Source organism: Eubalaena glacialis, chromosome 6, assembly GCF_028564815.1.
Source record: "Eubalaena glacialis isolate mEubGla1 chromosome 6, mEubGla1.1.hap2.+ XY, whole genome shotgun sequence".
Classification (NCBI taxonomy): domain Eukaryota; kingdom Metazoa; phylum Chordata; class Mammalia; order Artiodactyla; family Balaenidae; genus Eubalaena; species Eubalaena glacialis.
This window is the reverse complement of record NC_083721.1, coordinates 7,358,458-7,366,404: the sequence shown is the minus strand read 5'-3', so window position 1 is coordinate 7,366,404 and position 7,947 is coordinate 7,358,458. Positions and strand designations below refer to the sequence as shown.

Here is a 7,947-nt window from a genome sequence, read left to right as displayed (position 1 = left end):
TCTTACACCACAACGAAGGCAGCAGAAGAGTGTGGCTGCAGTGGGGATTGTAATCCCAGAGTCCTGCCTACCCAGTGCCTTCTCCCTCAGGGGAGTGGGCCCCACCTCCCAACCACAGAGCCCCGGGGGTTGCTCTGAGCACTGTGGGGAAAGCTCTGTGCTAGAAGACCCTTCCTCAGCCGTGGACTTCCTGCCCCTGAACACTCATCTATCTGTGTGGACTCCATTCTGCCCCATGCACTGAATCCCAATTTCTCTTCCTGGCTATCCAGCACTGCCTACAACTTTTGAGCCCCTGACCTCTGCATCCCCAGCACACTTTACCATCCCATTTCCTGTTTCCCAAATCCTCACTGCCCCACCAGTGATCTGGACACACACTGTTGCACCCACACATCTAGTCTTGGTTCTCAGCATGGGGCTGGCCGCCTTCCCTGCAGCCCAGTGTCTTTTTCTTTTCACACTCAGAAATTATGGCTAATTTTAAGTTGAAATGTGACTATTGAACAACCTTACACACACCCACACCCACACCTCTGCACACGGTGGTCGTGGGACAGTAAAGCAGTGGATTCTCATCTTTGTCATCTTTATTGATGGCTCCCTTCCCACAGTCTCGCCTGCTGGGTTTGGATCACAGAGAACCTTCCAGAGGATGGAGGACACCCAAGCTGCTTCTGAGCTGAGCCATGAAAGACAGGCTCCCAGAGGAAGGAGGAGAGGATGGGGGGAAGCTCTGCTAGAGAGGGAGAAGGAGAACCCACCCCTCCCCTCCTGGAGGGTGATGGGAAAGATGATAGAGGGAGAGGATACTCCCCTTCCAGGCTGAAGTCTCCAGAAGGAGTGAATGATGGAGGGAGAGAGCTGGAAGGATGTTTGGATGGCCTCTCAAGGGATGTCCCCGGTCAGCATCTGATGGCTGGACAGGGAGCTTGCAGCTCTGCTCCTGGTACCTTGATTTGTACAGGGATTGACAGCAGAAGGCTGTGGACCAGCAGAGGCTGGGGACCAGGTAATGAGGCTGCAAAAGGCTCAGACTTGGCAAACAGCACAAATGACAAGGGCCACCGACTTGATCAGTCAGTCCCAGTACAGGTGCCAAGGAGAAGGCGGGACCAGAGCACTTTGTGGCTCCATTCCAGGCACTGGATCAGACCAGCCCACCAAGAGGTGGTGGTAGCACAGGATGCAAATCTGAAAAACTGAGTCTTTACCTAAAGGACAGGGAGCCATCTCACCCATTTAAAATGGAAAACACTGGGCACTTGATTGGCAAGTTTAAAGCTTGTCTCCTTGTGCCTTTCCCCAGCTCATAAGGAAGATTATAACAATTATGAAAAAGGAAGAATGTTTGCAGGTCTACATAGCGTTTGAGCTACAGTGATGACCCTGTGACATTATCACTGTGTGTCATGTTATGTGATCTGCAGTGCACCGTTCTGTACTGATTGATTGGCCCAGAAGTGGCTTCTCTACAGCAGCTGCCCAGAGCTGGATGAGTCAGTATGCATGGTGTATGGCTGTGTGCCTTAGGGAGACACTGCCTATTTCCAGGGCCTTGTGCTATCGGGTCTTCAGCAAGGCCATTTGTGAAATGAAGTTATCAGTATCCCACCCACCTGAACCCAAGGGGCTGCATCCAATGATTTTTTAATGGTAACAGCTAGTAGCCACTGTGTGTTTCCTCTGTGCCAGGCACTGTTCTGCATTCATGCTCAGAACAACACTTTGGTGGGTGTTCTTTTGCTGAACTTATCTGAAAGATAAGGAAATGGAGGCTTAGGTATTTATGATTGCTCACAGCTAGTAAGTGGTAGACTGAGAATTTGGTTTCATCTAGACTTTCTCCAAACCCTGCATTTTTTTTAAAACAAGCTCTGGCCAGTTTTTATTAAAGAAAATTTTTGCATGATTTACTTTTCACCAGTCTGTTCTGGCATGCTTCTAATGATATCAGAATCGCCTAGAAAATAAGACACAATAATATTACAGTTCATTTAATGGCAACTGGTAATCATCAGATTAGCAATGGTTATCTTCAAAAGTCATTATACTAGCTGTGCTGTCATTTCTCAAGGTTGACCAGATACCTAGAGTCACAGACCTTTTCCACATAAGATGCATCACGTAAATCAGACTTGGTTTATCACCAGCATTTATAAAGCCACACTAGGGAAAGAACTAGGTCTGGGGGCACATGCATGGTCTTAATATAGTGAATGTTTAGCCTGCCCTGGTTATTACAAAATCAGAAGAGCTAGAATATTCACATCAAACCTTGCATTTTTTAATGCCTCATGCATACCAGGCAGCTTGCAACTGCACACACAATGATCCTGGATTTACAAAGCCCTGGAAGTTAGGACCGCTACACTAGTGTGATGACTTAAGGAATGGCTGATCTCTAGGAAGAACTATTCAGCCCACTTGAATTATTGAGATCATGGCCTCACTTTCCATTTCATTTTGCAAGTATGCACATACCCTCAGGTAATTTCTACCAGCTACAGTACCCTGTTGCATATTTAAAGGTTATAAACAATAGCACTTTTTGCTTTGCTTTTGTTTTAATGACCAAATGAAGGAGGTAAGTGAGTGTACTGGCTTCACTTACCTGCATTAGGAGTGCTTTTTGGGGAAGTATTTTCATGTAGCCATAGGAAGCCAAATAAGACATTTGAAAACAGGTTTTTTTAAAATTTTAAATTAGGATATATATTTCACCCCTAATTTGTTTCACTTTATTTGCAATTGAGTTAGCTCAAAACGAAGTGCATTTATTTGATTACTGGCCTGTGTCAGTTGCCCTGATGTGTTGGTTTTTTTTTTTTTTTCTGTTTTTTATTTAATTGTGATACTAAGTGTTAAGCCAGTACTAGGACAGGAAAGAAGATACATAGAGCTTTCAAAGATTATATAGGCCCTTGGGCAGGACTTCTTAAATGGGAGCTGGCTTGAGGTCACAGGCTTTCAAAACAATGGATAGGCACTTAATAGAAGGCTTCCCTTCATGACAAGGATGAAATATGGAGCAGATTACACAGGGTGACCCGGGCAGACCTGGGCCTGAGGCCATGTCTCACTCATGTCCGTGGTGTCTTGACTGGAGACTTTTACAGTCCTCTCTGCCCCACTGTTTGACCTGGCTTGGTCCAGCTGTAGTCACTCTCATAACATGTCAAACACTCCCACTTGTCCTTCTCTTTTTGTGTATTCCTTCAACTTCTATTTAGGAAAACAGCTGAGGGAACGCCCTTCCTGGTACCCCCAACAGGCTCTGGAAGTAGAAAGCTCTAACCCTTTTCTGTGGGTTATGTCTCTAAGCTGTGCAAGACTGAATATTGGTTTATGGATTAAGGGGGCAGCTAAAAACCTGCCCATCAAGACCAGAAGGAGTGGGTCAAGGCATCCTTCTTTCACCTGCTGTGGCTCCTCCCATTTAGACAGTTGTTTGCACACCTGTGTGCACTCCTTAGGCAGGTGACCAGTATACAGCACAGGCTCTTCAGGAATACATAATTAATCAAAGCCTAATAACTAGAATAATGTAACCTGAAGAATTAAAATCAGCACTCCTGATATTTGCTCTGTATAGGATGCATATAAATATCTTATTGTCCTCTTCAGCTTATACTTAGTGAGGGAGAATTAGCAATCCCAAATTACTCAATAAAAGGGGCTTATGAACAGGTACCTAGCTGCATGGACACTGGTACTGGGGGGGGGGGTGTCTTAAAGTTGTGTTCGTATAGCAAGCACATTGGTGTTACATAGATCGTATATTTATTTGCGTGGCTTGGAGAAATACCTACCCAAGCCATCCTTCGGGTTCTGTTTTAGTGGAGGTGAGAGGGTACCTCTTAGAGAATTTGATGTGGGACAATAGAGAAAAGCTATTATTTCAAATAATTTAGAAGTGTAGGCCCAAGGTTGACAACATTGGTTTAGGAGGTCCCCCGATGGAGCTTTGTATTTAAACAAAGATAGGCACCTGGTATCTAAACAGTCTGGAACAGGAGTAGTTGAAACAGAGACTCAATTTTCTGTTTTTACAGGGTAGGCCAGGGAGTTTGGGGGCTCAGAGATGAAGAAAATTGGGGTTGGGTCTAGACACAGAGGGTGAGAACTGGCCACAAGCAATATCATCTGATGCTCTGATGGTGCATTTTTGGGTAACAAAGCACCCAAACCCCATAGGGTAAAATAATGAACATTTCATTATGTTTACAATCTGCAGGTCTATTGATTCCTCTGCTCCAACAAGGCATTGAATGGGGTCCCTGGATGGGATTCAGCTGGCAGCTGGTCTGGTCTGGAGGGTCCAAGACGGCTTCACCCACCTGCTGGGAGGCTGGGCTCAAGTCAACCTCTCCTCTAGCGACAGTGAGTTTCTCCCTCTCATGGGTTTCACATCTCTCCATGTGGACTTTCCCACAGGGCAGTCCAATGTCTTGCATGGCGGCTCAGGCTCCAAGCACAAAAGCTCCAACAGAGAGGAAGTGGAGGCTGCAGGTCTACGTTGGAATCAGCACAGCATCACTTACACTGTATTCTACTGGTCAAAGCAGTCACAGGCCCACTTGGATTCAGTGGGAGGGGACAGAGGCCCCACCTCTCCATGGGAAAATGTCAAAGACTTTGTGGCCTTCTTTAATCTGCCATATCTGCCTTTCAGCTTGAGGTTGGCTTTTGTTCTGCACTAGCTTTAGTCCATCTCTCTCTTCCCCCAACACTTCGTAAAAGTGAGCAAAAGAAGGAGAAGAGGCTGTGTTCTTGCCTGGGACACCCCGGTGTAGAGAGGAGGCTTGACCTCAGCTGGCAACCAGGAATCTGAGGGAGCAGAGATTGAGAGAGAGGTGAGAAGAAGACCTTAGGTCACCTGAGGGATCTGCAGGAGTATTTGGAAGAGCTCTGGATGCCCCACAGTATGTAAAATGAGGGTGGACATCATCGACTTGAATAATAACAGAAGACCAGAGGACCGGGAAATATCTTGTTCCTACAATAGATTACAATAGAAAACACTTATCTTTTTTGCCTCTTCCACCCAGAAGGTACACTTCACAAAAACAGTAATTATATCTGGCTTTTTTTTTTTTTTTTTTTTGGCCATGTCTTAAGCACCCAGCAAGTGCTCAATTACTATTTGTTGAATAAACATACAACTGTGAATGTATTCCTTGCTATGTGCTGTTAACTGTTGGTGAATAGCAATTACTACATTTAACATAATGACAACACTTTGCCATTATAAGCCCCATGCGACAGATAAAGATAATAACCCACCCACAGTTGTTTAAATCCAGGCATGTCCAACTTCAAGCTTTTAAGCCAGCTAGGCATTTTGACTCTCCATTCACAAGTATTTCTTCAACCATTGCAATATACACAGCACAGGATCCATCCCTAGGGAGAGTATAGTTTATTTAACCAGGGAAATGAAGACAAATTCACAAAGAGTGAGTTGGCAAGAATATAACTAAATAATGATTAAAATATGTCACAAGGCAGTGCAGGAGAACCAATGGCAAAAAAAGACAAGGATAGTAAATTCTGTGAGTCCAGAGGACCCAGAAATTTATGGACTGAGTAAGCTTCACAGAGAGGCTGAGGCTCCTAGGATGGAGATGATGTAATGGATTAGGGAGGGGGTAGGATCAGGAGTACCTGCCATAAAGTTGGGGGAGAGGGGAGGGGCAAGGGGAAAGGCATGAGTCAAGATGTGGGGACAGTAAAAATGCAAGGCACATTGGAGGAATAGTGACCAGGTTCAAGGGGATATTCGTGCTGGATTTAAAAGTGTTCCCACAAATAACACTCACATAAGAGGTAGAACTAAGAAATGGAAAGATGATTATTGTAATAGAATTTTACCATTAAAAGACTAACTTTAGAACGAGCTTCAAGATGGCGGAAGAGTAAGACGCGGAGATCACCTTCCTCCCCACAAATACATCAGAAATACATCTACATGTGGAACTGCTCCTACAGAACACCTACTGAACGCTGGCAGAAGACCTCAGACCTCCCAAAAGGCAAGAAACTCCCCACTTGTACCTGGGTAGAGCAAAAGAAGAAAAGAAAAAACAGAGACAAAAGAATAAGGACGGGACCTGCCCCTCTGGGAGGGAGCTGGGAAGGAGGAAAGGTTTCCACACACTAGGAAGCCCCTTCGCGGGCAGAGACTGCAGGTGGCGGAGGGGGGAAGCTTCGGAGCCACGGAGGAGAGCGCAGCCACAGGGGTACGGAGGGCAAAGCGGAGAGATCCCCGCACGGAGGAGCGGTGCCGAGCAGCACTCACCAGCCCGAGAGGCTTGTCTGCTCAGCCGCCGGGGCGGGCGGGGCTGGGAGCTGAGGCTCGGGCTTCGGTCGGATCGCAGGGAGAGGACTGGGGTTGGCGGCGTGAACACAGCCTGAAGGGGTTAGTGCACCACGGCTAGCCGGGAGGGAGTCCGGGAAAAGGTCTGCAGCGGCAGAAGAGGCAAGAGACTTTTTCTTGCCTCTTTGTTTCCTGGTGCGCGAGGAGAGGGGATTCAGAGCGCCGCTTAAAGGAGCTCCAGAGACGGGCGTGAGCCGCGGCTATCAGCGCGGACCCCAGAGACGGGCATGAGACGCTAAGGCTGCTGCTGCCGCCACCAAGAAGCCTGTGTGCGAGCACAGGTCACTCTCCACACCGCCCCTCCCGGGAGCCTGTGCAGCCCGCCACGGCCAGCGTCCCGTGATCCAGGGACAACTTCCCCGGGAGAACGCACGGCGCGCCTCGGGCTGCTGCAACGTCACGCCGGCCTCTGCCGCCGCAGGCTCGCCCCGCATCCGTACCCCTCCCTCACCCAGGCCTGAGTGAGCCAGAGCCCCCGAATCAGCTGCTCCTTTAACCCCGTCCTGTGTGAGCGAAGAACAGACGCCCTCAGGCGACCTACACGCAGAGGCGGGGCCACATACAAAGCTGAACCCCGGGAGCTGTGCGAACAAAGAAGAGAAAGGGAAATTTCTCTCAGCAGCCTCGGGAGCAGCGGATTAAATCTCCACAATCAACTTGATGTGCCTGCATCCGTGGAATACCTGAATAGACAACGAATCATCCCAAATTCAGGAGGTGGACTTTAGGAGCAACAATATATATATATTTTTTCCCCTTTTTCTTTTTTTGTAAGTGTGTATGTGTATGCTTCTGTGTGTGATCTTCTCTGTATAGCTTTGCTTTTACCAATTGTCCTAGGGTTCTCTCTGTCCGTTTTTTGTTTTTTTTTTAGTATAGTTTTTAGTGCTTGTTATCATTGGTGGATATGTATTTTGATTTGGTTGCTCTCTTCTTTCTTTCTTTTTTATTTTTATTACTTTAAAAAATTTTTTTTAAATAATAATTTTTTATTTTAATAACTTTATTTTACTGTATTTTTATTTTATTTTATCTTCTTTCTTTCTTTCTTTTTTTCCCTCCCTTTTATTCTGAGCCGTGTGGAAGACAAGCTGTTGGTGCTCTGGCCAGGCAACAGGGCTGTGCCTCTGAGGTGGGAGACCCAAGTTCAGGACATTGGCCCACCAGAGACCTTCCAGCTCCATGCAATATCAAATGGTGAAAATCTCCCAGATATCTCCGTCTCAATGCCAAAACCCAGCTCCACTCAACGACCAGCAAGCTCCAGTGCTGGACACCCTATGCCAAACAACTAGCAAGACAGGAACCCAACCCCACCCATTAGCAGAGAGGCTGCCTAAAATCATAATAAGGCCACAGACACCCTAAAACACACCACCAGACATGGACCTGCCCACCAGAAAGACAAGATCCAGCCTCATCCACCAGAACACAGGCACTAGTCCCCTCCACCAGGAAGCCTACACAACACACTGAAACAACCTTAGCCACTGGGGGCAGACACCAAAAACAACCAGAACTATGAACCTGCAGCCTGCGAAAAAGAGACCCCAAACACAGTAAGTTAA

General features: G+C 47.0%; 1 non-coding gene across 1 annotated transcript; it reads right to left on the bottom strand.

Annotated features, from left to right (window-relative positions):
* Positions 1 to 2,141: 2,141 nt before the first annotated feature.
* LOC133094156 (small nucleolar RNA SNORA72) lies at positions 2,142 to 2,272 on the bottom strand. Its single transcript, XR_009701375.1, has one exon. It is a non-coding gene; the product is annotated as a small nucleolar RNA SNORA72 (small nucleolar RNA).
* Between the last annotated feature and the right edge of the window lie 5,675 nt (positions 2,273 to 7,947).